Genomic DNA, 27,703 nt, shown 5'->3' on the forward strand with positions numbered 1-27,703 from the left:
AGAGTCAATGATGTGCTTGCGTTTACTCTGTATAATATCCACTAAAATACTAAAACAGGCATATGAGATTTTTTATTTAAAATAATTATATACTCATAGCTGTTAGGCCTCCAACCCAGAACAAATGCCTGAGATGCCCATTAACACATCAAGCGGATGCTGGCTGCCTAGTTCTCCCAGCATCCCTCAGTCTCTACCTGTTAAAGGGCCCTCTTGGCTGGCACACACCACCCCATACCCTGAACTTTCCAGTCCAGCTAATGGGCAGAACCTCCCTCCCCACAAGCTCCTCTGGCCCCTATATCACTCAACCGTTTTGGTTTCGCTGGTCTCTTGGCCCAGGTCACCCTTCTCGTCAGCGACTGCTTTCCCCTCTCCTCACATGGCCTCGCTTATTTACTCCAGGTCTCCCAGATGTCTCGCCTTTGGCTGCGCTCTCCCTTGTATCTACAATAAACTGTCTTCTCCACCATACCCAGGAGCAGTCACACCCTTCCTTTTTTATTTCTCTTTTTCATTCAGCTAAAAGCTATGAAAACAGTCCAGAGCAAACCACCGAACCTTACCCAACACATGCCAATGGTGGTGTCTTATATGTAACTACAGCTCCAAATAGATAAACATCATCCACTACGCAGCTAACTAGTACAAGATGAATCCGCATTCTGAGCTGTAGAATCCCATCAGTGTCTTATGTGCTCTGACATCTGTCTAGTGTGAGTGTGCTGTGTGTAGTTCAGGACATTCTGTAGTACATACAGACTGTGTGACTGCCAAGGCAATTAAGACAGTTTCATTGCCATGAAGAAACCACAAGGGACCTTCTGAGGTGCTAAAAATGGTCAATATCTTGATCCGGAGGTGGCTACACTGTATACCTAAGGGTTAGACAATTAAGTTACCATTCTGCCTGAACTTAAAAAGAATGGCAACTATCGATTAACATAACATATAGGTTTTGTTTTGTTGAGACATTTGTTGGACCTCTTTTTCATGTGAGACATCAGAGTATTTAGGAGTGCCTTAACCCCCTATAAACATTGAGATTTAATTTTTTCTGTAAATTTTATTTTATATTTTCTAATATTTATCTTGCAATGAACAAAAATAGCATTAGTAAAGCAGAGGGGGAAAGACAGGAGAAAAAGAAAGGAATGGAGGATGGGCTGGAGAGACGGCTCAGTGGTTGGGTGTAGAGAACCGTATTGGGGTGCTATGCCACCTGGCAGGAACTTGGCATTGACCAAGGTGAAGTTCCTCTCCCAGCCTTCAAGCAAGAATTCTTGTGCTAGCCATAATCCTGCTCTACCTAGGGTGGAAGGCGTTGGGAGCACTGACTGCTCTTCCAGAGGTCCTGAGTTCAGTTCCCAGCAACCACATGGTGGATCATGACCATCTGTAATGGTATTCAATGCCCTCTTCTGTCTGGTGTGTCTGAAAACAGCAACAGTGTACTCATATAAATAAAATAAGTATTTCTCTAAACAAATGGAAGAATGAAAGGAAGGAAGGAGGAGGAAAGAAAGAGAGAGAGAGAGAAAGAGAGAGAGAGAGAAATGGAAAGGGAAGGGAAGGAAGGGAGGAGAGGGTGTGGCAGCCAAGCCTACATCCCTGCTACTGGGGAGGCTTCAGCAGGAAGACCCCAGTTCAAAGCCTGCTTGGGCTACAATGGGATGTGAGGGCCTGGGCGATATAATAAGACACTTTGCCAAAAGCTACAAATTGTAAAGAAGGGGCTATGCGACAGTTCAGTTTGAGAGCCTGCTGAGCATGGACCCAGACCGGGGTCAATCCACTGCATGGGGTCAGCACAGTCTCCTGAAAGCAATCGCTTTGTGTCTACTTAATTCATTCTGAGAGTCCTCCTGGGAGAAGAGTCATCAGCAGGATTATTTCCACTGCGCCCTAAGGCACAACCAACCTCTGTCAACTTTGTGATGAACAGGTCCAAAGCTGGTTGTTTTCCAAAATTAACTTGAAAAGTCCTCCTCAATCTGATCCCAGACAGGGAAAGAAAACTATTTAGCAATGATTACTCCTCTCACAATCTGTAAGAAATGACAACGGTCTCCAATGCAACCTTTAGTGGCATCAACAGTGCGCAATAATCTGGCACAAAGGCCGTAAGATGCCCCTAAGGACACCGCCCTCAAGGTCAAGCCACAGCACAGTGAGCCGCCTTCTTACACCGCCAGCCAGAATGAAGTCCTGCACATCCATGGGACAGTAAACATCCAAGTCTGACCCCAAAAAACAACCCTGGCCCTGGGCTTTGAAGGTTTCTTTGAAGGTTTGTAGGCCTCTGCCAGGTGACCAAAAGAAAGCAAGGTGAAGAGCAATGGTCCCAGCTACAGACACTGTGCTCGCAGGCCCCAGTGCCGCGGGGAGGGGCGGGGGCTGCCGTAGACAGGTGGACACAGGCTCAGAATGAGGACTCTGGCAAACACGCTGAATGCCATTGATGTCGGCCTGTACTGACCCACAAGCAGCAGGAACCAGACTGGTACTAAGGTGAGAAGCAAGTTGAAATGGAGAGAAAATAGTTGAGCTCTTAAGAGCATACCTAGTGGACGTTAGAGAGGCCTTGGGTAGGGCCAGCAGTTGTAAGACATTGTGAATGATTTTCATTTTAGCTAATGACTTCATGATATACACAATAACAGCTTATTGTTCTGTGCATTATTCTTCAGTCTTGCCCATAAAATGTCACACGATATCCTGGTTGTTTCCTTTTAGCTGCTCTACAGAATTGTTTTCATGAAATATACAGCCATTGATCTGCCTTGTTCCCAGACATTTACATTGCTTCCAGTTTCGTGTTCAAACAATGCAGCAGCAAACAAAATGTACATATGACACATATGACACACACACACCCACACACACATAGAGTGACACTCTAGGCATCTAGAAGCTGACTGACTGCTAGGTTCACAATGCTACTGGCTATGAAGCACCTCCTATCTGCCACTTAACTGCCAAGAATCTCAAAGCTACCACCCCCACCCTCCCAGCCCCCACCCCGTCTTCAGCAGCCCTTCCCCCACTCCCCAGCACTGGTGCCTGCGGGCACCATCTGTCTGTCTGTAGTGGAACCAAATGGTATTTCCACTAAGAAAACTCGAGCTTCCATTTCACGCCGACCCTGCTTTGCACAGCCACATTATTTAATGTGAACAAACCTGTGGATATTGAATAGTTTGCTTGGGTTTTTTTGTTTTGTTTTGTTTTGTGTTTTTGCTTTTTCCCCAAAATATATCCCTTGAAACAGGTTTCAGACAGTGACGCTGAGAGGGAACTACAGACTATGTTCTGCTTAGGCAACAGAGCAGAAATAGCTGTGAGGAGATGTAGTTGGCCAAAATTAACAGAACTAGCACCTACTCTCAAAAGGTGGACTAAACAAGCAAGAGCTTAGCTGCAAGAGCTTACCTTGAGTTCAGAGGATGACACCTAATCACCACAGTGATGGATTAGGTGAGACCTCTGAGCAGTAATTAGTCTATGAGCAGGATTAGTCTGATTTTAAAGCCCCCCCCCCCCTTGCAGTCCTACCCTGCTGTCTGCCCTGAGACAGAGGAAAGACCATCTGTGAGGCACGGAGCCTTCACCAGACACCAAACCTGAAACACCTTGATGGTGGACTCTCAATCTCCAAGATGATGAGTGATAAACTTGTGTTGTTTATAAACTGCCCAGGTTGGGATGATTCGCTATAGCATCCTGAATTAGACCACGTGAACTGTTACATAGAAAAACTACAGGAAAGACCTTCCAAAATTGACTGGCCCTCTCTGTGGACATAAAGTACCCAACATCCTTCCTCCTACCCTGGATTCCAAGACTTCTACCGGGTCCAAGACAGCTTCTAAAACTCTGTCATCTTCAATTTTAAGACAAGATGAAGGGAGGAAAAACAGAAAGGACCGGCTCTCCACTGCACACACAGCTGGCTTTTTATTAGACCTCCTGGAAGGCTTCTAAATCACTCAGTCCCCGTCTCTGGGACTCTCTCCCCGTTCCTCTCTTTTGCATGTGCAGCACACACATCCATGCACTCAGGTAAGCACACACACATAGGCATATGCATGTGCCAGCTTTAGTCATATGACAGTACCTAGCTGCAGGAGAAACTGAATACGCTGTTTGTTACTGAGGTATCTATTTTTTGAGATAACATGTGCAGGAATGAGAGAGGAAAACAAGACGTCCCATACTTAAGGGAGAGCATGTGACATGAGAATTATTACTGGTCAGTATAAATGAACTGATTAAGCAAGATGTCAGACACGAAATAAAGGGTTGGGGGAAGGGGAGGATGCAAGAGGCAGATTTCAGGATCCAGGGCTGAGGGCTATCAGATGAAATCATGGGAATCCTTAGGTCGACCAAGGTCAGTGCACAACAAGAAGAGCCAGTGAGGGGGAAGGCAAAACCTAAGAGAACGAGAGGAGCAAAATTACTGCAGGAAATGAGACTCATGGTGTGGGGAGAGCATTGTCCAAATCAAAAGGCAAAAGGCTTCCGCGGAAGCAGGGCTGTGAAAGCCACTGCAGCCAGCCTAGCAGTCACTCTCATGGGCGCCATCATTCTTACTATACACAAAGTCACTGGAAATATATGTATGTGTGTGTGTGTGTGTGTGTGTGTGTATGCATGTATGTTCCCAGTATACTGCAGAGCCACATGCTTGTATAGAGCCTACGTTCACTCTCAACCCTAGGCTCTAAATGGAGGATTCTAAACCTCTGAGATGAGCTCATGCCTCTAGCCATAGATGACCTTAGGTGAGCTCCTAAGACCCAGCCCTGGCTAATGAGCCTCTAGGCAATGTTTAGAGGAACAGCGCACAGGGACTAAAGACTGAATAATACATTTGCCCCTCCAAGACAAGGAATGGAGCCACTGGGGAACTGGACCGCTTCCAGACTGCTTCATGAGTTTTCTTATTCATTTGTTTGTTTATTTATTTAAGATTATCATGGAAATTTTTATATAGATATAATAATGGTAGGCATACAAGTATTCCTAAGTTGATTGAAAGTGGAATGATAAACATTTTCTGATAAAGCTGAAGATTTACATGGAAAATATTTCTGATAAAATTGAAGAAATATATAGAAAAGCATATTCGCATCCAAAACCATTCACACAAGAGGGAAGCCCTAGGAGACTAGAGATTCAGAATGTAGAATCCCGCCGGGTGGTGGTGGCACACGCCTGTAATCCCAGCACTCTGGCAGAGGCAGGCGGATTTCTGAGTTCGAGACCAGCCTGGTCTACAGAGTGAGTTCCAGGACAACCAGGGCTATACAGAGAAACCCTGTCTCCAAAAAAACCAAGTCCCAAAAAAACCTAGAATGTAGTATCCCAATTCAATCACCGAGAGTTTCAAAGATGATTAGCAGCTCTGAGGGCTGGGGATTCGCAAACAAAGCTTGGACGGTTTCTCCTAGTAACTCGGTATCTAGAACAAAGACACGTGCCAAAGCTGAGCAGGAGATCCGGAAGAAGCTGTACTTTTGAAGATGATATGGCAGGTGTGGGCTGCAGCAGTGAGAGCCTGGGAACCTGGAATCTGCAAAAAGATTTTAAAATGCTCTCAATGGGGGCTGGAGAAATGGCTCAGTGGTTATAGTGCTGGCTGCTCATCCAGAGGTCCTGAGTTCAATTCCCGGCAAGCACATGGTGGCTCAAGATATCTGTAATGGGATCCGATGCCCTCTTCTGGTGTGGATAGCTACAGTGTACTCATATAAATAAATAAATAAATAAATAAATAAATAAATAAACCTTTTTAAAAGATCAACTGCTGGTAAAGGAGCCAAAAATCCGTTAAAGAGTGAATTCAGGGACAGAAGTAAATAGCCAGACTGCATCTGAACAGAGATACAAGAGAGAAATTCAGAGGAGGCAGACATGGCACCCATCAAAGTACCCATGACAGGCCATCAGAATGGCTGACTGTACTATCCAACCACATCAGAGAAATAGCAGGGTGCAGATCAAGGCAATCGATCCCAGTGAGTCTGAGGAAGGACTCCATGAGAGAAAAGCAGCTAGGCAGAGAGGAAATCCTGGGGCTGTGACAGAGAGGGGTCACAATCATAGGAGGACTAAACTGTAGCCACTGAGCGGGCTGCTCAGACGGTGGGAGGTCGCTGAACCAGACGGATAGGGAACAGGAGATGAGCAGGTCAAGTCGCAGCAGGCCACATCCGAGAACGGCCGCTGAGGGGCTGAGGGGATGACGGCAGGCAGGGGCAGCTGGCAACTGGAACTCTTCCCACCCCAATCTTCTCAACACTTCTTTAAGGAGAATAATAATGGAATAGCACAGAGTCTCTGGCAATAAGCAGATAGCATGTTGTAAACCCTAGAAAACCCAGCCTCTATTTCTAGGCAACGCCTCCTCCCCCGGTCCTCCTCCTCCTCCCTAGTTGGGCAGTGTCCATGAGAAAAAAAAGACACACAGGAGGAAATTCGTTGCATCAAAGATGCCTCTCATGTCTGCCACTGGCATGTACTGGCTTTGGTCTATTCTGGCTTACTGCCTGGTTCAGGGTGCAGCGATTGCTTTAGCCTAGAAAACTGCGCTAGCTCCAGCCTGTCTTGCCCACTTGGAGCATCTCATGCGTTAGCAGATGTCCTCCCAGAACCGGGCCCTGCTCTGTGCTCCTCATGGCTTTCTGCTGTGATGAGTGGCCAGCCCCCCAAGCCCTCAGGCCACCAGGTAGACCACTGAACCACTCGGTGACAAACTATTCTCAGAAGTCACACATGCCTTTCCTTCAGGTAATCTCTCCTTTGCATTTCCTCAGCCTCCAGCACTGACTCTCATTTGTGCACAGCTGCCTCTGGGTGAAGAGATCGCTAATATAGCCTAAAATAATAATACATTCAGCTATTTGGCATATTATCCATCACAGCGAGGGATTCGTCACACATTCATTCTTTATAGGTAAACGATGAATAAAACAAAGTCTTGACCTGAGGAATGTTAGGTTTCAAGACTGGGGCAAAAGGTTGCAGTGGTGCTCATTAGCATATCAAAGCGAACCTGGCCTCCAGGTTCTCCCTGCATCCCTCAGTTCCCATGGGTCACCTGCCTGCCCACTTGCTGGCACACCCCTCCCCTTACCCTAAACTTCGCCAGCCCAGGGGCAGGACTACCCTTCTCCCAGCTGCCCTTCCCTATGTAATTCAACCATTTTGGTTACCTGATCTTTTCATTTACTCTCTTTTGGGCCTCCTGGCTGCTGCATTTGCATCTGCATCTGCACCCTCTCTCCCCCCCTCCCCCTCCTTCCCCTTCCCCTCCTCACATGCAAGGTTCTGGGTCCTGTCTACTCTGGACTCTCCCAGATGTGTCTGCCTCTGGCTGTGCTCTCCCAAATGTCTATAACAAGCTTTCTCTTCCACCATACCTAGTCTTTTTATTTCTTCTTTTCATTCATCTGGTGCAGAAACCCCAGACCAGTCATGTTCCTTTCCTTTTTCTTTCTTTTGTCATTCAGAGATGTTGCCAGCGGTAGAATGGATACTCAGCATACCCAAGACCCCAGCATGGTTCCCAGCATCCTACAGATTTCTAAAAATTTAAAAGTCAAACTATGGAATGATATCATTCAAAGTCCTACAAACATGTGACTTTTCCTTCCTGCATTTTTCTCCATTTTGAGATCCAGCACAAGTTTCACAGCCAGTACCTGCACTGTCTTTCCCCGGGAGACAGAAGGCTATAACCTGTTCGGTTTTCTACACAAAAAACCGAGCTTTGTTCCGGGAGACTGCTATGTATCCACACTGCCTGCTATGAGCAGAAAAAAAAAAATCTGACGCCAAGCCTAACCAGCCCAGCCTTTCCCCCACACTGGCTCTCACAAAAGGTGTGGGAATGTATCCATTTGTTTGTTTGTTCGGCAGAGAGCACAAGAGTTTCTGGGTGTCTCTGGTGCTAACATTTTGCTTCCTGTTAGGTGCAAGGTTTCTGTCTCTTTTCTGAAACTTTAGAAGCTGGAAGCACTCAGCCTTGTTTTCCTTTAAACTTTCAAGGCGGTGTAGCATGCGCTCATGCTTTATAACACAGCGCCTGGAGCGGCCGCTCTCAGCCTGGGTTACTAATATTCCTGCATCTGGTAGCATCCTGGTTAAGTAAGAGAAAGGCCCAACGGAACCTTGTGTTGGGGCATAGCAGACTTGGCCATTCAATGAGCTTAAATAAAAAGGAAATGACGACAAACTACCCCTCTTCACAGCTATAATACAAAACTGTCCTGCAAGCTGGCTGTGCTTGCTAGAACTCTCGGAGCTGGGGAGCTCTCGGAGCTGGGGAGCTCTCGGAGCTGGGCTGGACGGATGCTCTTTCCCAACTCAGTTAAGACACTGCCTGTTTGGAGGCTGTCATCTGTGTAGTCCCAAGGAAAATATCAACCTGAAGCTAGAAGAAACATCCAGATAACGTGTAGGCTTTCAGAAAGGTGACCCATTAAGTCACACACTAATTCCCTAGAATTAGTGGCAGCCCAAGGACTTATGATTCAACCTGTTACACCCCTTGCATGGTTTCCCTAGCACAGCACCACACCCATGGCTCTCACTGACTGTGTTCAAGCTGAGAATCTGCTCTCTCTCTCTCCCTCTCTCTCTCTCTCTCTTTCTGTCCCCAGGTCCTGTGGGAGAGACCAGAGCGCTCAAGCGACAGAGGCAGCCTTCATATCTGCTTTTATCGCAGAGGTTTTAAGAAAAACAACCCTTCAGACTAACCATTCGGACATTTCATTCCAAAATCAAAAAAAAAAAAAAAAAAAAAAAAAAAACCAAAAACCAAAAAACCACACAGGCAATTCCCAGCTTTTTGTCAGGTCTGCTTCCAAAGCACATGAAGCTGGAGAAGATACCCGTTCTGACTTTAAGCTTTCGGGGCCCTGGGTCTTTGGGAAGGCTGGGGGATGGGGGGGGGGGGTGTCAGTTACCAGCAGGCTCCTTGTCAAAAGATTTTAAAAACATAAAGGAATCCATAAAAATAAAGTGGCAGAAACTGGGGCATCTGCCTCCTCACAGACTGAGCGGAAGTAGGCTGAATCTACATTTGTTAAAATACGTGACTGAAGGAGGAGCCTGAAGACTGGAAACGCAGTTATCCAGTGTCCATGAGAGATCTGCCCATCATTCCTAGATGGCAACTGTAGATGTGTATTCCCACAGATGAGGCCTCTCCACCCAAAGGCACACCTGCACCGGGGTCATTTGGAGGAAACGCAGACAGCTTTTAAAGACAAAGAGGATCATCTAAGAAACCCGTGTAAACAAGGCTCTGTCTACACGTCTCTCAGGGCTTCAGAGGTTTACCACTAAGAATGGAGGATCATTTTTCCCTTAGTAATAAACAGGAAACGTCAACCTATGCCTGCTCTCTTCAACAGGTGCATAAACTTGTGAAATTGCTGGTGTTGGAACCAGGATTTCCTCCCCCCCCCCCAGGTACACAGATCCAGAATAACACACCTGAAATGACTCTTGAAAGTCCACCATTTCTTCTGCCCCGCCCCCTGCCCCTCGCTGTACCTTCAAAGTCAGTACTGGGGATAAAGCAGTGTCCTCCCTGCCTGAGACACAGCACAAGCCTTCCCTGCACAGTGGCTGCATCTGCTTCTGTGAGGATCCTTAGTAACCTAAAAAGGAACCCCACCTTTTAAAGGTTTTGCTAAACTACTTAAGACTGGGGTGAGCACTCTGACTCGGCCTGTATTTATAAATGTCTCCGAGGAAACCTAATATTAGTGCAGTGCTAAGAAACAGATTCAATTATGAAGCAAATCACACAAGTCAAATTTAATAAACTGGAAACACAAGCTCTAGGAAAGCGGGCATGTTTTCTGTGCTGATTGTATCTTCACTAGGACACAGTAAACTGGGGCGAATTGTTGATGATGACATGGTCCTGAATAAACTGTGATCAAATGTAGTTTGGGCTCATTCACTTTCAGTCTGTATCTTTTTTATACCACTGTGCTTTACCCACCCCAAAATCCATGTGTGAAGTCAACCTTAAATCTCAAGAGTAAACCCAACCGAACACATGATATCAGAGTAACAGCAAGAATGAACTAACGATCTGTTAGTCAGTCACCATTCCCAGTATGGATAGACTGTAAGTACCCAAACATTCTCTTTTTCTTAAATGATTTATTCTATTTTATTTTATATGCACTGGTGGTTTTCCTGCATGTATATCTGTGAGAGGGTATTTGATCCCTTAGAACTGGAGTTAGACTGTTATGAGCTGCCATGTGGGTGCTGGGAATTGAACTCAGGTCCACTGGAAGAACAGTGAGTACTCTTAACCTCTAAGCCATCTCTTGAGCCCCTCAAAACAGTCATTTAATGAATAATGAAAATCAAGAAATTTAAACTTCCTAGTATAAAGAAAAGACTGACTACTGAAGAGAAGCCAAAGATTCAAACACTAGGGTTCTTTGCACCAGTCGATGTGGGTGGAGCGCTGGTTACAAGAGTGGTTATAACAACTACACTCACCAGCCAGAGCATCTAGTCTCTCCTTGCATTAGCCTCCTTACTGAGGCTGCGGGATGCTAAGAAAAAAAACGCCGCAAGGCAGACACCATAACACAGAAAGACCCAACCCCCCAATAACCTCTCTTCCTCCTCAAAAAAGAAAGCGTGCAGACGTTTCCTGGCACTGTCTTATGCAAAAGTTTGTACTACACTTGCCATTTGTGTTTCCACTTGCTAAGGCTTAGAACTTCGACACGAGGTGCTCTTCTTCTCCTCTCTTCAATGGTGAGTAGAAATCCATTCATTCCCATTCATGTTTACTCCTCTCTGCGTTTAGTTTGCGTGGAATTTACTCCAGTGTGACAACTTTTGTTTCCTCTGAGATATCTTTTCTGTACAACCGGCTCCTCTAACTTAGCAACAACTTCAGTGATGAACATCCCAGGGACCTCACATCTGTACTAATCTAGCTCTGGGCTCCATAAGCGCCAGCAGGCCCTCCTCCGCCATCAGCCTAAGGACTCTACAAGCAGGGAGCCCACATCCGCACCCTGTGTTCAGCCACCCTTTCTGCACTTAGACACTTGGGCAGCAAAATTTCAACACTGTTTTTAGGTCACTGTCCCGCTTAACCCCACCTTCGGCCTGGCCACACTACCCTCCAGCCTCACGCTGGCCAATGGCTCACAGTGGATCTTTAAAGTGACACCTGTCAGATACTTGGTGGCTTTTCAGATATGTATCTCCCAGCCTTGAGCCTCCTCATTTGCATGCCTTGGTGGGGTTTTCTGGGTTAGAAGGTGTACTGGCTGGTTTTGTGTGTCAACTTGACACAGGCTGAAGTTATCACAGAGAAAGGAGTTTCAGTTGGGGAAGTGCCGCCATGAGATCCAACTGTGGGGCATTTTCTCAATTAGTGATCAAGGGGGGAGGACCCCTTGTGGGTGGTACCACCTCTGGGCTGGTGCTCTTGGGTTCGATAAGAGAGCAGGCTGAGCAAGCCAGGGGAAGCAAGCCAGTAAGGAACATCTGTCCATGGCCTCTGCATCAGCTCCTGCTTCCTAACCTGCTTGAGTTCCAGTCCTGACTTCCTTTTGTGATGAACAGCAACTCAGAAGTATAAACTGAATAAACCCTTTCCTTCCCAACTTGCTTCATGATGTTTGTGCAGGAATAGAAACCCTGACTAAGACAGAAGGGAGCTATTTTCTTCTTAGGCCACTTCCAGGAAGAGGATGCTGAACCTTGAATGAGTAACTCAGTGCACTATTCTAGAAAAAAATACAAACCACAATACAAGCAGCAATAGTTCTGGCCCAAAGGAGTCAACATCTAATTTCTTTTTCCTGACAAATTCCAAGATTAGGGGTATTTGTTGGGTTTTTTTCCCCCTTTGTATCTGAGTAAGTCCAAAACTACCCGTCAGGATATTTGATAGAGAGTGCCTAAGACTCAGTTACTTCATTAAAATGAACAAATCAGGCAGAAAACATGCTAAGGACCGGCTGTGCCCCATGATACCCCTCACTGGCAGTTCTCCTTTCCCCCCAAGATGAATAAACACCATCATCTAAACTGAGATTGGTTTCACACACATATTCACAGAAACTTGGGAGGCTGTGGCAGAAGGATGGCTGTGAGTTTGAGGTCAGTTTGAGCTACAGTAGCAAGTTACGCCTAAGCTGTAGTGAAAGACCCTGTCTGAAGTTAATCAGTTAATCTAAAACATAATAAAAACAGAAACATCTCCTTATAATGTTAACGCTTCTCCCCCAACACAGATTCCAGATTTTTCTCTACCACAGCCAATTTTCTAAGGACAGAATCTTTTTTGAGTTGTGTTTTGGCTACCTCACCACAATATCATATGTTTCTTCATTCAATAAGGGTTGAGAAAACACCAAGTATTATTCTCAGAATGGGAGATACATTTGTGGCAGAAACCACTGCTAGGCCGGTCTCACCTAGCACACTGAATAAGGCCAGATGCAAAGCTTGCATTCACCAGACACTTGCTGAGGTGTTCTGCATGAGCTGGGAAGCCAGACTATGAAAACAATGACTTCAGATGTGGTTTAATGTGTTGAAGTGTCTCGTTCAGACACAGTGGAACGATTCCTGGCAGCTAGAGGAGAAAAGCAACCTGAGGTGCAGGTAGGACACGGGGATGTATATCCTATTGGAAAGTCTCAATGCAAGTCTCTTCATGCACATGGTAGGATGCTCACTGTTAGGTTAAGGCGTGGGAACTGAGAAAGGTCACCAAGGAACTCACATCTGCACAAGTCTAACTGAGGGCCTTCCATCAGTCAGCAGATCCTCTGAGCTAGGAACCCTACATCTGCACCCTATGTTCTGCCACACTTTCTGCACTTTGATGCACTGTTTTTAGGTCACTGTCCTGTTCCGCCCACCTTTGGCCTGGCCACACTACCCTCCGGCATCAAGCTGGCCAATGGCTCACAATAGATCTTTGAAGTGACACCTGTCAAATACTTGGCTTTTCAGATAAGCATCTCCCAGCTGTGAGCCTCCTGATTTGCATGCCTTTGTGGGTTTTTCTGACTAACTTGTGGTACAAACCTGTAGATAATGTCTTAGTTAGGGTTTTACTGCTGTGAACAGATACCATGACCAAGGCAACTCTTATGAGGACATTTAACTGGGGCTGGCTGACAGGTTCAGAGAAGCTTAGTCCATTATCGTCAAGGCAGGAACATGGCAGCATCCAAGAAAGCATGGTACAGGAAGAGCTAAGAGGTTTACATCTTATTCTGAAGGCAAACAGAAGACTGGCTTCCAGGGAGCTAGGACAAGGGTCTTAAAGCCCAAGCTCACACACTTCCTCCAACATGGCCACATGTACTCCAACAAGACCACACCTCCTAATAGTGTCACCCCAAGCATATCCAAAGCATCACAGATAAAATAGTGCAAGGAGAAGAAGAAAGACTGCATGTGTCTTTTCTCAAGGAAGAAGAGAGCCCGGTTATTGAGGTTTCAGGTCTCTCTGTGTTATTATGGTGTTTTTACACCAAGGCATCTTTTTTTCAGCATCCTAAGTAGCCTCAATAATTGGCCGACAGTTCCCACAACAGGGGAAGAGCTTGTTGGGTTAAATAGCACTTGTCTAGTACACAAGAGACCTGGATTCTAGCCCTAGTATTGAAAAGGGAAGAAAATGTTCATTGTCCAGAAGAGGTTCAAATAATATCCAAACTCTTCAGAAACAAAGTAAAGCACAGAATTTATCTCAGACTGCAACACCATTCATTTTAGATATTCTGATTTCTTGGCCTATCGTGTCCTCCAGCTACTAAGTAGCAAAGTACCTTAAAACATAATAGCTTGAAACAACCATTTTACTTTCTCATAACTCATAACTTGAGGCCCAAGAATTCAGAAACAGCTGGGCTGGACAGGGCTGGCTCAGGCTTTCCCATGCAACTATAATCCTACTCCAGGTGTGGCTGAAGTCTTCTGCAGACTCAAGTGGATGGCTGGCTGAGACAGCTCCCCTCAACCTGCTGCTTAATGGTGGCTGTAAACTGAGACCTTAGCCAGGATAAGGGCTAAAGTGCCTACAAGTGGCTTCTCCTACACAGGACTCTATTTCAGAGAAGTTATATTTCTCTATGTCAGCTAGTATCCCCAGAACTAGTGTCCCAAGAGCAGTAAGCAGAATTCATAGAACCTTTTACAACCAAAGTCACACCCAGTGAGGCCTGTCATCCTCTCTCAGAGGCAACTGGAGTACACGAAGACTCTCTCTAGTCTTGGGAGGAGATTTCCAGGATTAGAGGTTTTGTTTTGGTTTGTTTCTGGAGTTGGGGATTAAACCCATAGCTTAAAAATTCTTATCAGGTGTTCTTTTACTTACCTGCATTCCTACAATGACTATTAAAAAATATACCAATAGAGTATGTGAAAAGGCAAATTAGTTTTAATATAAATTAAAGGCATATTAGGGGAGAAAAAAAGCCAGGCAGTGGTAGTACACGCCTTTAATCCTAGCACTAGGGAGGCAGAGGCAGGTGGATTTCTGAGTTCGAGGCCAGCCTGGTCTACAGAGTGAGTTCCAGGACAGCCAGGGCTATACAGAGAAGCCTGTATCCAAAAAAAAAAAAAAAAAAAAAAAAAAAAGTATGTTAGTTTCAATATAAATAAGTGGCTGGATAAACTTTTTATTTATATTTTAACTGTGAGTTCCTTATGATGGAAATGGGCTATTTTGTTCCCTTCATATGCTTTCTGCCTTCTTCAACAAAAGAATCAGAGAACAGTTGTCATACTTTGGACTCTTACAAAGGCTTCATTGGCCTGTGCAGGCGGCCTGTGTCCTGCGGAGCTCTTAGGGTATGCCGGAGCCTCCTCTCACCTGGAGGCCCACACCTGCTCTGGGGTAAAGGATTTTCAGCAAGTGTGTAGGGGTGAGAGGCAAAAGAGAAGGAATAGACTAGATTCCATCTCTATGTTCATCTTTAGGTCGGATCCCAAAGGTCTTTCTCTTTTTCCTATCGAGCAACAGTACTCTAAAATGGGCTCTTTGGTTTGTTCTCAAGGTGAAAATGACAACTCTACCACTCACATCAAGATCCTATCATATCTTTAAGTCACTACAGCAAAGAGAACAGTCCTACACTACAGGACATTGGACCACTGAATCCTAGCAATACTTGGGGATCCTCCAGACACAAGCTGGAAATTGTCCAATCCTGTGATGGTTTAGCCATTGGAGGAGGGGCAGTATATCCACGGATGCTGGACTGAAAATCCCAAGGTCCCTGAAGAAGCTTCTGTGAGTCTGTGAACTTAGAAAGTAAAGGCAGAACTGAGACATTCAGAGTGTGAGTCTTCACTATCCTCCTTCCAAAACTGAGTTAAAACAGAGAAAAAAAAGACCACTTGGTCATTCTGAATGGTGAGTTCCATGGTGAATCCAAGGACTACAGATTCAGGCCCCAGATCTGTGGAGCTGTCCTGGGAGCTCACAGACTTTGGGACTGTCTTCCCAACTGATGCCTTTGCCCTCTGATGCTCCCAGGACAGCCCCCTGGGAAGTCACACACGCTCAGTTCACTTTTACAATGACTCACACGACATGACTCTCAAAGTCATTAGAGCATACTGTTTTATTTCTAACTGTTAGAACACAGATCAAGAATGGCGTGGTGTGAGAATTCTGAGTGCTTGTGAGAAAACTCCAAGAAAACAGGAATCTGTGATTTCAGTTTCTTTGAAACACAGAACTGCACTTGGAATGTGTTTCAGTGTTCCTCCCAGAGGTAGCGAGCAGGAGTGAGTTTCCGTCAGCTTCTGCTATACCCATGTGCCTCTATGGAAAAGCATTTTTTCTGCCATGTACAGCCTGTCCCTGTGATTGAATACCTTATTCATGTGATTCTTCTTAACCCTCTGAATATAAATTGTCTGATATTCTGAATACAGTTGGCTATTACATAGGACTTTAGTCCACCTCATTTCTAGGTGCCACTCTGAAGTGGAAAGTTAAGAGTTCTTTGGAAAGTCAGTAGATGTTTTGCTGAGGCAAACACGTGAAGGAATGTTTAGCTGAAGTGGGCACAGGAGAGAGGATGTTCTGCTAAAGCAAGCACATGAAAGGACACGTGATGAAGAATTCTTTACTAACAACACGCATGTATTGGTCCGCCTTACACTGCATAGTTGAGCTTCATTTATCAGGGCTCCAAAGAGAGAAATGCATCAAAAAACTTCTGGTGGTGTGCTACGGCTTCTTGCTACTTCCTCAGACTCAGGCTGATTGGCAAAGTGATGGCAGCTGGGACAAGAACCACGCTGTGAGGCAAGACCTGAGGAGGACTCGTGATATTTGGAGGGTATAAAGAAGACTCCACAGAGTGATGGAGACGGAGCTTGGCTTGCTGGTACAGCTAAGTGGGCAATACTTGTGTGTCTCGATTCTTCGCTGATCTTCACTTCCCTGAGAGAGGCACAGCAAAGAAAGTCTCCGGGCGTTCCTCCTGGTCCCTCCTGCTGACCGAAGCCAAGGCTGAGGCCTGGCTGTCTCTGCTAGGTAGTGTCACCTCTGCTGATTTGTGTTTGCTAACCTGACTCTACTGAACTGGACTGCTGGTGTAGCCATGAAGTGTTTGCAAATGGATCAAGCCTGCTAACCTGTGAACTGAACTGCCGATTTTCAGACAACACAGATAGAGGTTGCTCCAAAGAACCTTTGTAAGCAGGTCTGCTTCCCCTGTATCTTTTCTTTCCTACTATCTCTAGTGGGTGGTGGGTTAAAAGGGAGGTTAAAGCATTTAAGAACCATCAGTGAAAATAGGTTTTGAAAAAATTAAAGTTATACCACTCTCCTAGGTTTATGCTGCCAACTAGAGCAGTAAACATCTAACCACATAACTTCCCTCCTTACCCATGGTAGGAAGACACAAGTATTAGCAAAAATATCTAAGAGTCACTATTTCTGAGTAAATAGCAGGATACTGCCTAAAACTTGGACGCTGAGAGAGGCTGTATGACCCATAGAGAGATGCCTCAGAGGTTAAGAGCACCTGCTGTTCTTGCAGAGGACCCAGGTTCAGCTCACAGCATTCATTCCAGGCAGCGCAATACCACCTGTAGCTCCACTCCACGGGACCTGATGCTATCTTCTGATCTCCATGGGTATAGGCACTCACGAGCACGTGCACATGCAAACACGCAAACACACACACACAAACACACACATGCACACACAAATGCACACACTCACACAAAGGTAAAAATAAATCTTTTGTAAAAATAAAATAACCTATACATTAAACTATGACATGAACAGAAGTAATACATATATGTATATGTATGTTACTATAAATGTATGTATATGTGTGTATATACATATATAGGTACACATGTATATGTGTACCTATATATGTATTTGTGTATCTGTGAGCATATATGTGTCTTATATGGTTATATATGTGTTAATATGCATATATACATGTTTACATGTATGTGTACATACATGTGTAGATATATGAATGTATGAACATGTGCATTCACTACATGTTTCTCCTGTACCAGATTCTGGAATGGATGCTGATGATTCCATAGTAGGCATACCTTCCATCCATGAGTTTGCTTCAAGATTAGGAGATGATATCAGAAATTAAACACAAAGAATAGTTGTCTTTTAAAAATCCAATGGTCAGTTCTAAATATTTTACTGGAAATAAAAACAAACAAGCTCTAAATAGCATACAGCAAACTCACAGACCCTCAGAGAAACCCTGAGCTGAAGCTGACAGCAGGATGGATTACAGGTCATAGCGTCCCTGGGGATAGACACATACAAATACACACACACACACACACACACACACAGCTCTCACTGGGCTTCCTGTCTGGAAACACTGACCTAAAAAATAAAGTCTTGCCAGATATAGTGGCACATGCCTTTAATCCCAGCACTTGCAAGGCAGAGGCAGGTGGATCTCTGTGAACTTGAGACCAGCCTGGTCTATGGAGTGCACTCCAGGACAGCTGGGGCTACACAGTAAGAGGTTGTCTCCAAACACAACCATTCCCCTACTCCCATCCCTGCCAAAAAGGGCTTAAAAGAAGAAAGAGAAGCTAGAGTTGCTATTTTCAAATATTTGAAGTATTGCTAACAGAAGACACTGGCTTCCTCTACTTCTGAGGAACTGACTGATGTACTTCTATAGAGAAGAAATCGTATCTGTCCTACTTCAGATGGCAAGGCTAAGGCTTCCAGGCGTCCATGAATGTCCCAGACTTAATTCATCACTAAGAGAAAGACCCTCTTAGCAATCCAAAGACTACAGCTGAGCCACTGAAGAACCTTTCACAGACAAAATGATGTCTGCTGCCGAAGCTGTGACCTACGGCAGCAGAGGCCTGGTGCACTTGGTGATTCTTCCGACTCCGATGGACTATTTATTACCCATGCTATGGGATGGGTCATCCCTATCTTTTCCCAACCAACTTTCCAGGATCTTAACTCTACATCTGTACTGAATATGTGCCTACCTGCTTGAATGTTGAAAATCTTCTCACTAAGAACTGTTACCTCAGTCATCAAGGATTCAGGAAGATGCTAAAAGCATTGACAGAAGATGAGGGACTGTCCCCAAGAAAAATACTTTCTATGTATACTAAGTGTTTGCCTCTGTGTGGCTCATCAAAAGGAGGCAGCTCTTCTAAAGCCCTGCGTGCTGCCCAGGTGCACAGAAACACAAGGACGGCAGCTACCAGGTTTAGGCAGGACCTGCATGCGCTGTCAATCATTCAGTAAATGGCTTGGCGAACTGTGACTTCTGCAACCTCTGCTGCTCTGCTTCTGCCTCAGCTTCTCGGTACCATGTATAGTCAGTCTCACCTGTAAAGACTGTTAGCAAGTTCATCCTGATGTGGAGATTTCATGTCAGCAATATGGTTGTGAATTCACCTAGAACGTATCAATGTTTCTTCACATTAGAGCAATCATGCTTTACATGCTATAACAATTTCCATTATCTTTCCATGATAAAATATGCACACACAAGCATAGTGTCCTATCACCATCCTATGCCATGTTTCATCAGTTCCTGAACATGCATTTCCACTTTCTAATATTTCTAATACATAATATCACAGCGTGATGGCCACCATGCCTCCCTAAATCAGCCTATCTATCGTGTCTGGCTGTCTATTTCCCTTCTTAATGGTAGGTGGGTGGTGGTCTCCTAAAACATAGTTTTGGTTCGCTGAAATGGCTGGCTGTACTGCACAGTCAACCTGATGGCAGTTAGTGAGAACAGATCCTCAGAAGGGCGCTTGTTTCATTCCATCAGCCTGGCTCATCCCAACCGTGGCCACAGTGAGGGGACCCAAGCAGAAAGGCCTCCACTGAAAGCTCCCACCACAGGCAGTGCAGGTCTCTATTTCTTCTCTGGGTCAGAGTTGCCAACTTAGCTAGAAAGCAAACACAGCCCAGATGTGTGTGGACTTAAGTGGCCACCGAAGGCATAAGGTGACCGAAGACTACGGTGTGACTATAAATGTTCCAGCTCCCATCAAGCAGAGAGAGCAATTGGGGCAGAAGCAGATTGCCAACAGCATCAACTTTCATAGCACACTTGCTATTAACTCTTCGCTGACCCTGCCATGTCAGTCCTCCTCCCTGGGATCCTCTGAAGAAAGAAAAAAAAAATAAACAAAACAAAACAAAACTACCTGCACTCAAATCCTTGCTTTGAGCTCTGATTTCATGAAACCAAACTAGGGAAAACTTGAGGGAAAGCCCCAGGCTTTGTCAATTATTTAACAAGCAATGCCTTATGAGCCAAAGGTATGCTTGCAAATTAACTGCCTGGAGTCTGAGATCTATTTTCCAGAGAAAGTCTATTGTAAATTATTAGCTTTTCCCACCAGGCCATAAAACTCATTTACTCTTTTAACTGGACAGAACACCAGCACAAAAGTTCCTAAAGAAGTGGATAATAACTTCGCCACGCCTCACTTCTTTACCAGGAAACAAAAAACAAACAAACACCCTAAAGCATATGCATGGAGAGGGGAGGGTAAAAGATGGTTTCTACAGAATCATGATTTGCAAGAGAATCTTCCTATTAATTGTGGTCTAAACAAACAAAACTAGGCAGGGACAGGAACAGACACTTTAAGCACAGGCCTGCTGCCTGCCATGCACTCTCTAGATGACATAGGACACCCACAGTGAGGGCAGCTCTAGTGAATGCACAGAGATCTCACAGTGTTTTCATCTTCTAAACTGAAGAAGCCTCATTGTATTCTGATGCCAATGAGAATGGAGGGAGCTGTGGGACCCTGGATGGCAAGGCTTCCTTTGAATGCTATTAAGTGGACTGCATCACAAGACAATGAAAAGGAAGCAGGGAGGGAACATGGAAGGCCCCTCCCCGGGCTACATCTTCAAATGATGAACAAGGGGCTCAGACAGGGCTAGTGCCTTGAACCACTCAGATACCAGAATGATACCTACAGTTGTATAGATAGCAGAATGATACCTACAGTTGTATAGATAGCAGAATGATACCTACAGTTTTATTCAGAGGGGTTAGTAACGGATGAGCTAAGGTGTTTAGCAGAACCGAGGTCGGCCACCTTTGGTTTGGGGAAGCTGAGTGAAGTCCCCGGGGCTCAAGATTCAGCCAGGGTTATGTAACCACTCGCCACAACGGCTCTCATCAAGGGATAATCCATACTGTACCCTGGCAACACCAGACAGTATATCCTAGGTTTTCATGTCCAAACTAGTTCATTTTAGTATCTTTGAAGAAAAAGCTGAAATTGGATGGTCGTTGTTCTTACAGGATCCACCTCAGAACATGAAGTGCTCAAATGATTTCCCCAGTGCAACACAATTCATGGGACAATCCTACGAGTTCTCCTCTGGGCACTGCATCTCCATGATGAAGAGTGATGATGGCTCATATCTGGGTTCCCTGGCCAGGAAAATATGCAGCCATTAGCTGAAACTGTGAACAAGAACTCGCCAATTCTCTCCAACCTCCTGCCAATGACTCTGGCCTTTCTAGACATCATACCCCTGGAATACTTTCCCTTCAGCACTCCAGTGGCTCAGACAACCATCTGTGACTAACATTCCTGAGATGCAGCCATTGTCAGCTTGCCTGAAGAGTTAGAGTCTATCTTTCCAAACTGAATGACTCTTCCCAGACGTCCTTAAGGACGCCAGCAGGTTCTTATTTCCATCTCTGCAGGAAAGAATGCTCTGAAGTTGAGCTTAAATGTCTGCTATTAAAGAACTGAATGTCTGCTGAATGACGGCCAAAACGTCTATTATTCCTCTTAAATAGACACTTACTAAGCAAGTGCTGGTTATGCCTCTCAGTACCGAATAGATTCTCAGAAGAAAATAAAAGAGGATTAAGCACATTAGGAAACAAACAGCCATGCATCCTGACTAAGCAGTTCAGATCCACAGAATATTAAAAGGGTGCTAGAAACTGACCCCAGGACCTTATATATGCTAACCACTAGCTTCCTCCCCTCAGCTCCATCACCACTCCAGGGAGCTCCCTTTAAAGGGAAGCTGATGGATAGACAGTGCAGATACCCAATAACTGTTATCTGAACAAACACAAAGACAGATGGACTGAATGGAAGAAAGGAAATCCCAAGTCACTTTAGACCAAGCCAATGAGACTCCATTTAAAAATGGCCAGTGTCACCTGACACTGCTTTAAATGTTCTAGGGCATAGCATGTGTCCAGGCTGGAGACAAAACAGCTCACAAAGAAAATACTCTTCATGCCAATCAATGTGAGAGCCAAGAGAGAAAAACTGTCAAGGGCAGGTCCTTCCTTAGACGCTGAGTGCTCTCAGAGAAGGGGTGTGGGAACAGGAGTTGCAGACAGCTGCACGAAGTTTCCAACCATAAAACGCCTCTCTTCACGTTCACGGTATTTATTCCACTTCCAAAAAGTTACAGATTTCATGGGAAACAAATTAACAATTGTTCAAGTACTCACTGACTCAGGTGACACATTCCCCACATGCTGCTCTGCTGGACCATCTGTCTTCCCAAACACTCGGGTTTATCATTGCTATTGTTATTATTATTCAAATTAAAGTATCTTTAGACTTGAAGTTATTATCCTCTCCATCAAAAGACAGTTCTCTTTTAATCCTTACTCCATAAGGATATCAAGTCCCAAGGTAAGTCATCAAACCAAAGCAGCTCTAAACCGTCTGCGTAATGATGAAGGCTTTATAGCTACTAATATGCTAAGAGCCATTTGCATGCCTTGAATGCACATAAACGCCCACTAGAGTCACACACTGCAAACAAAGTATTTAGATAAGCAAGTAGTCTCTCCACTCCAAGTATATGAAGTCAGTACTGTCAGCCAGTCGCTCATGTAGCACAAACCAACCAACCGACCCTAGAGGGAGTGTTATGGTTTGGATGAAATGTGCCCCAATAAGGTCAGGGTTTGAGTAGTTGGTCTCCAGCTTGGTGACACTATTTTAGGAAGTCAGGGATCCTCTGGGATGTGGTAGTGTAAGCTACAAAGAGGTTGGGGAAGAAGACTTGGAAGGTTATGCCTGCCCCTGGCTCCAGGCTAGAGCTCTCTGATTCTTGGTTAAAGAGCAAGCCACCATGGGAGAGTCCCACCACCATATCTCCATGATAAGCCCCCCTGCCCAAAACCAAGAACAAACCCTTCCTCCATTAAGTTGCTACCTACGATGATGTGTATTTTGTCCCAGCAATGAGAAAAGAACTGCGGTTGTTTGAAAAGAACGTCCCCCAAAGATGCGGGCATTAGAACACTTGGCCCCCAGCTGGTGGCACTCTCTGGAGAAGTCCAGAACTGCAGATAGCACAGCATAGGAGAGTATGCTCTCTCTGCTTTGTGTTTGCAGTGGAAGGTGTGCTTTCTCAGCTCCCTGCTCCTGCCCACACCTGCCGCTCGCTCGCTCGCTGCCGTGCTTCCTGGCCGCAATGAGCACTCATTTCTATGGAACCCTGGGCCCAAATCAACCCTTCTTTACGCTTCCTTGGTCATGGTATTTTATCATAGCAGCAAAAAAAGTAACGGATACAGGAACCAACACTGGTTCTCAACCTGTGACTTTCAATCCTTTTACAGGGGCCACCTAAGACCACCGGAAAACAAGACAGATGTAAGGAAACATGGATTATGAAGTAGCAACAAAAATAATGTTGTGATTGAGAATTAAAGCAACATGAAGAACTGTATTAAAGTCACGGCGTTAGGAAGGTTGAGACTCAATGCCTTAAAGTCTACTCAGAGAGTATAACAATCTAGAAATGCATGTTCCTGCTTTTTAAAGGTAGGCTACTGAAAGCTAACCTGGGGTTTGAGGAGATAATCAAGGTTATTACTAATGACTGGCAGAAGAAGGAAAGAGAATAGACCTACTATGCTTGCCATGACTTGCTATGGGAAGCTCTCTACAATGTTATGACACAGCAAGAGGAGCTATACGAGATGCAGAGGACCTGGATTTGAGTTCCAGCATCCACATGGCACCTCTGGTTCCAAGAGATCTGACACCAATCACCTGTAACTCCGGTTCCAAGGGATCTTGTCCCTTCCCCCCACAGCATTTAGCTGTGACCCTCCTGGCTAGCAACCCCCACTCTTCCCCAGGAGTTATCTCCGGCCTATTCAAGCTGTGACATTCCTGGCCTACAGCCTCCACCCTTCCCCTGGCGTTATCTCCGGCCCATGTTCCATTTGGAACAATACAGCCACTTTCACCTTAACTACCAAGGCCGCCTCAGCGCAGTTCCACCTGGAGACCAGCAGAAAACTGCGTGACTGGAAGCAGGCAACTGCTGAGAAGAAGATCCGACGAATTCGCGGCCACTGGGGGGCAGGGTGGTTTTCCAAAGACTATAAATATTGGCTTAATAATAGTAAAGTCAGTCTCTATGGGCAACTGTCCTCTTGACTCATTTCTCTTTCGCCTCCTTCCCGTTACCCCCAGAATTCTCTTCCAGGTATTCCAGTTCGCATGTGGCCGCAGGCGGCTACAGGATCTGACACCATCTTCTGGCCTTTGTAGGCAACAGGCACATATATCGTGTATAGACATACATGTAGGCAAAACACGCATGCACATAAAAAAGGGAGGGGAAAAAAAGGTCATTCTGTATCTCAAAACTGGAAGACTTTAGCAGGAACACAATGACCATACAATGTTTCTAAACATTTCAAAGACAGAATCAGGCACAATTCCAGCACTTGACATTTCAAGGCCAGCCTGGTCTACACAGAGAGTTCCAAGCTAGCAGAGCAAAAAGTGAGACTCTGTCTCTAAATTAATAATTTAAAAAGTAAGACTTATAAGGGTAAAAGGTGCTTTGAAGGGTCTCTGGCAAGAACAAAAGAAGTACCACCTGAGCTCTGGTAATGGGCCTTGCTCAGAGTCCCTGCTGTGGCGGTAAGGGATGCATCTGAGGACAGAAAGAATCGTATGGCCAAGCAATAGTGAAGAAAATGTGACCTAAAGTTCTACAATGTGTCTTACACAGAAGAAGTCTCATGAGAACCCAGGTGGTATGGACCATGCATACACTGCCAGCATTTAACAGTACAAAGGAGGCTTCTGATAAGTTGTTTTTAATTAGAATATTGTAATAACAAGTCATTTTAATTAGCATATTGTTAACTCTTGTACAAAAATATTCTTAAAGACAGTAGCAAATTTACCCACTGATGATCATCACCAATTAGGCAAAAAACTAGAATTTTTCCCACAAAAGAGTGAGTACTTCCTTTCCTGTGTCATCTGAGGACTCATGTCCTGGGATGTGGCACTGGGACACAGTGTCCGTCATCAAGACAGATGTAGTGTTTTGGTCACTCTCCCTGGCTCCAGGCTAGAGCCCAGCCTTCTGGAGAGTGGCCTTGGGGGCTCTGCACTTTCATTTCCTCTAGAGGACATTCTGAGACTTGGGATTGGTCTCTTTAGATCTCTACTTAAATGATGCTTTGTAGAGAGGCTTTTGACCCTAAGTAAAACCAAATGTCAACTCCTGGCCCCCTATATACACTCCCAAGTTTCTCATCTCTTCTTAATATCCTCCATAGAATGCATTAGACCTGACATACTTAACTATTTGTTTATAATGCGAAGGTCACATACTCCTGTTACATTTCTAGGACCTACAAGGGACAGGGTACTGAATTCACAGGCATATGATAAGCATCTACAGAGTGGATTTCTTCTTTAAACATCCAACTGCAGTAAACCACGATCATTCAGCATATCCACTGCACAGCAGTTTCATTCAGATTAGTTCTTGACCCTACAAAGAAAACCCTGCACGTGAAGCTACGATGCCAGGCTGTTTCCCAACTGCTTCCAACTTACCAACTGGTTTCACCATCTACAAACTACCAGAGTGTGATTCCTACTTCACATTCCAGAACACCAATATCTCCATTTCTATCAAGACCAGGAGCAGCCTCCATGAAAAGCACTTTCTGATTCCCACAGGTAAGAGTAAAAACATCTAGATGTGAAATCAGAGTGAGTCCCAGTGACTCAGGTACCTGCTTGGTAGCGCCAAGCACTAGTCTCAAGGCTTCAGGAAAACCTCTCTGGGTGATAGAAGCATGGTCAAGCCTGCCCCAGGCTGATCACTGGCCCCACCACACCCCCAGCTAACTAATCCCTTTTCAGTTCTTTCCGCCACGTTTGGGCCACATACAGCAGGCAGGCTTGTTTTGCTCTCTAGGCAATCTGGCCAGTCAGACTAGAATACAGCTAAGTTTTAAAATAAAACCCTCCACCGTTCTTCTCTACCCTGGCTTTATTCCCCACCCGCTCAGCTGACGTAGTCATGAAAACTGAAGGATAAAACCACAGTGTCAGTTTGTTCACACCTCACAACCACAAAGCCAAAGGAAGGCACAGACACGCAAGCTATCCCCCACCCCTACACAAGCAGTCAGGTGATAAAGCAAGTCTCTCCGTAGACCTCAACTGTTCAGACGCCTTGCCCAGCCCTGCAGTGTGAATTTTCCTTGCACTTTCTGACCTTAGCATCTGTCTTAAACTACTTACATAGCTGCCTTATAGGAATATAAATGTATTCTTCACTGCAGATAGACTAATTTGTTTCTTTATAGGGAAACCCTAGCCTTTCTACTCTGTTCTTCCAGCCTTCAAGTACCACTTTCTCCTCCTGATGTTCCTCTTGTTGGCTGAAATCCTTTGTTCTATTGCATCTTTAGTACCTGGTCCATGATCTGTTCTACCAGTGAAGGTCTTGGTGAGGTCCTGAGTACCTCACCTCTCCACACAGTTCTGACTGCTCGTTAGCATACTTGGAATAACATTCTATCTGCTTTAGCCAGCACAGTCAAGGGCAAATATCAAATCAGTAGAGCTGCCATTAAAGCGTTCTAGAAAGTTCCAGTGACTATACCTGAATAAGTTCAGTGCTTCTGAAAGAAGACAGGCAGTATTATCAACGTTGCATTAGTCTCTTCTCTTGGTCTTGGCTGACACAGGGCAGACCTGACAAAGAAAAGCGAAAAAACAAGTTGCCATCACTAGAGCACTCTAAGGTCTGGGACAGAAACCCTTTCCCATCAGTTAAGAAGATTACAGTTCTAAACAGACTCCCAGTCCCAATCCACATTTGCTTTAAGCAAAAGCTCACCGTGCCTTTAACCACCTCTTAATGAACTCAAATTTGCTGCTCAGTGCTAATAAGTGTGAAACTCGTCCTTGACGGAGGTGGATGAGCTGAGGGGGAGCCGTGGTGACAAGAAGGAGAGCAGACATGGATCCGGAGCCAAGCGCTAGTCAGTAAACCTCCAAGCCTTCCTATCATTTGCCATCAGTTCATTTCACCTAAAGAGTGCTTGAGGGCTTTGCCCTTTGTGCTTTCATTTGTACATGCTAGATGAAGTTATTTCTTGAACAATCCACTTAATGTTCTCAATTATACTATCAGCCACTGAATGATTTCATGCAAACTGTTTTTGTAAAACTGGATCCTGGCTTCCTCATCTGAAAAGCAGCAAAAATTGTGGCTTCATCTGATTATCATGAGACCATCAAGAGACAGAACGTGCTTTAGAGGACGTTGTAAACTCTGACCGTTTAATGATTTGCCTGTCACTCAAAGGCAACTGCCATCTCATTCCTTCTTTGCAAGAAAGAGTATGATTCAGTTACGTGTTTTAAAACTCGACACTCTGGCCCTCCAGCCACAATTCTCCTCTTAGGAAGAAATTAAGATAACCAATGCCATCTCTATTTTCTTTCAGATAAAAAATTACACTTCCCCTAATTTCTAAACAAATATGCTGTTCTCCACATCTTTAGGACTGAACCACAGACATATGCATGAGACAGGAAACTGTCTCAATCCATTATGAGCTATATGGGAAGCCATTAAAGGAACTGACCGCTATTTCCTTACCACCCTCCCATGCCAGTAACGTGCAGTCTTGATCGCAGCCTGTGCAGAGGTGAAGCTCAGGCGGGAGCTGCATTTGCCCAAGCAGACCTGCTGAATCAGAACGAAGCACATTTTCAACTTCGTAAAAGATTTCCAGATTACCCTCCAGAGAGGCTTGAAGCACATGACCTATGCAGGCTACAGCTGCATACATTAACCTGCTACTGTAACAGAATGAAGGCCAACCCCCAT

At 45.1% G+C, this 27,703-nt stretch overlaps 1 protein-coding gene and 1 long non-coding RNA gene across 9 annotated transcripts in view; one reads left to right on the forward strand and one right to left on the reverse strand.

The window, feature by feature from the left end:
- Osbpl3 (oxysterol binding protein like 3) overlaps window positions 1-27,703 on the reverse strand; it is a 163,831-nt gene that overhangs the window by 108,867 nt on the left and 27,261 nt on the right. For 6 of the 7 annotated variants that reach the window (XM_052173718.1, XM_052173715.1, XM_052173716.1 and 3 more), the window contains exon 2: window positions 26,468-26,559. The gene's annotated coding sequence lies outside the window, so the exon portion shown is untranslated. Of the gene's footprint in view, window positions 1-26,467; window positions 26,560-27,472; window positions 27,552-27,703 lie in introns of those variants that run through there. The other variant, XM_052173711.1, reaches the window with a different exon arrangement.
- Window positions 10,699-23,970, forward strand: LOC127678609 (uncharacterized). Of its 2 annotated transcripts, XR_007976606.1 has the most exons (4): window positions 10,699-10,803; window positions 15,081-16,742; window positions 20,847-22,215; window positions 23,154-23,970. It is a non-coding gene; the product is annotated as an uncharacterized LOC127678609 (long non-coding RNA). The 2 variants fall into 2 exon arrangements; XR_007976607.1 differs by lacking the exon at window positions 20,847-22,215.

Source organism: Apodemus sylvaticus, chromosome 2 (assembly GCF_947179515.1).
Source record: "Apodemus sylvaticus chromosome 2, mApoSyl1.1, whole genome shotgun sequence".
Taxonomy (NCBI): Eukaryota; Metazoa; Chordata; class Mammalia; order Rodentia; family Muridae; genus Apodemus; species Apodemus sylvaticus.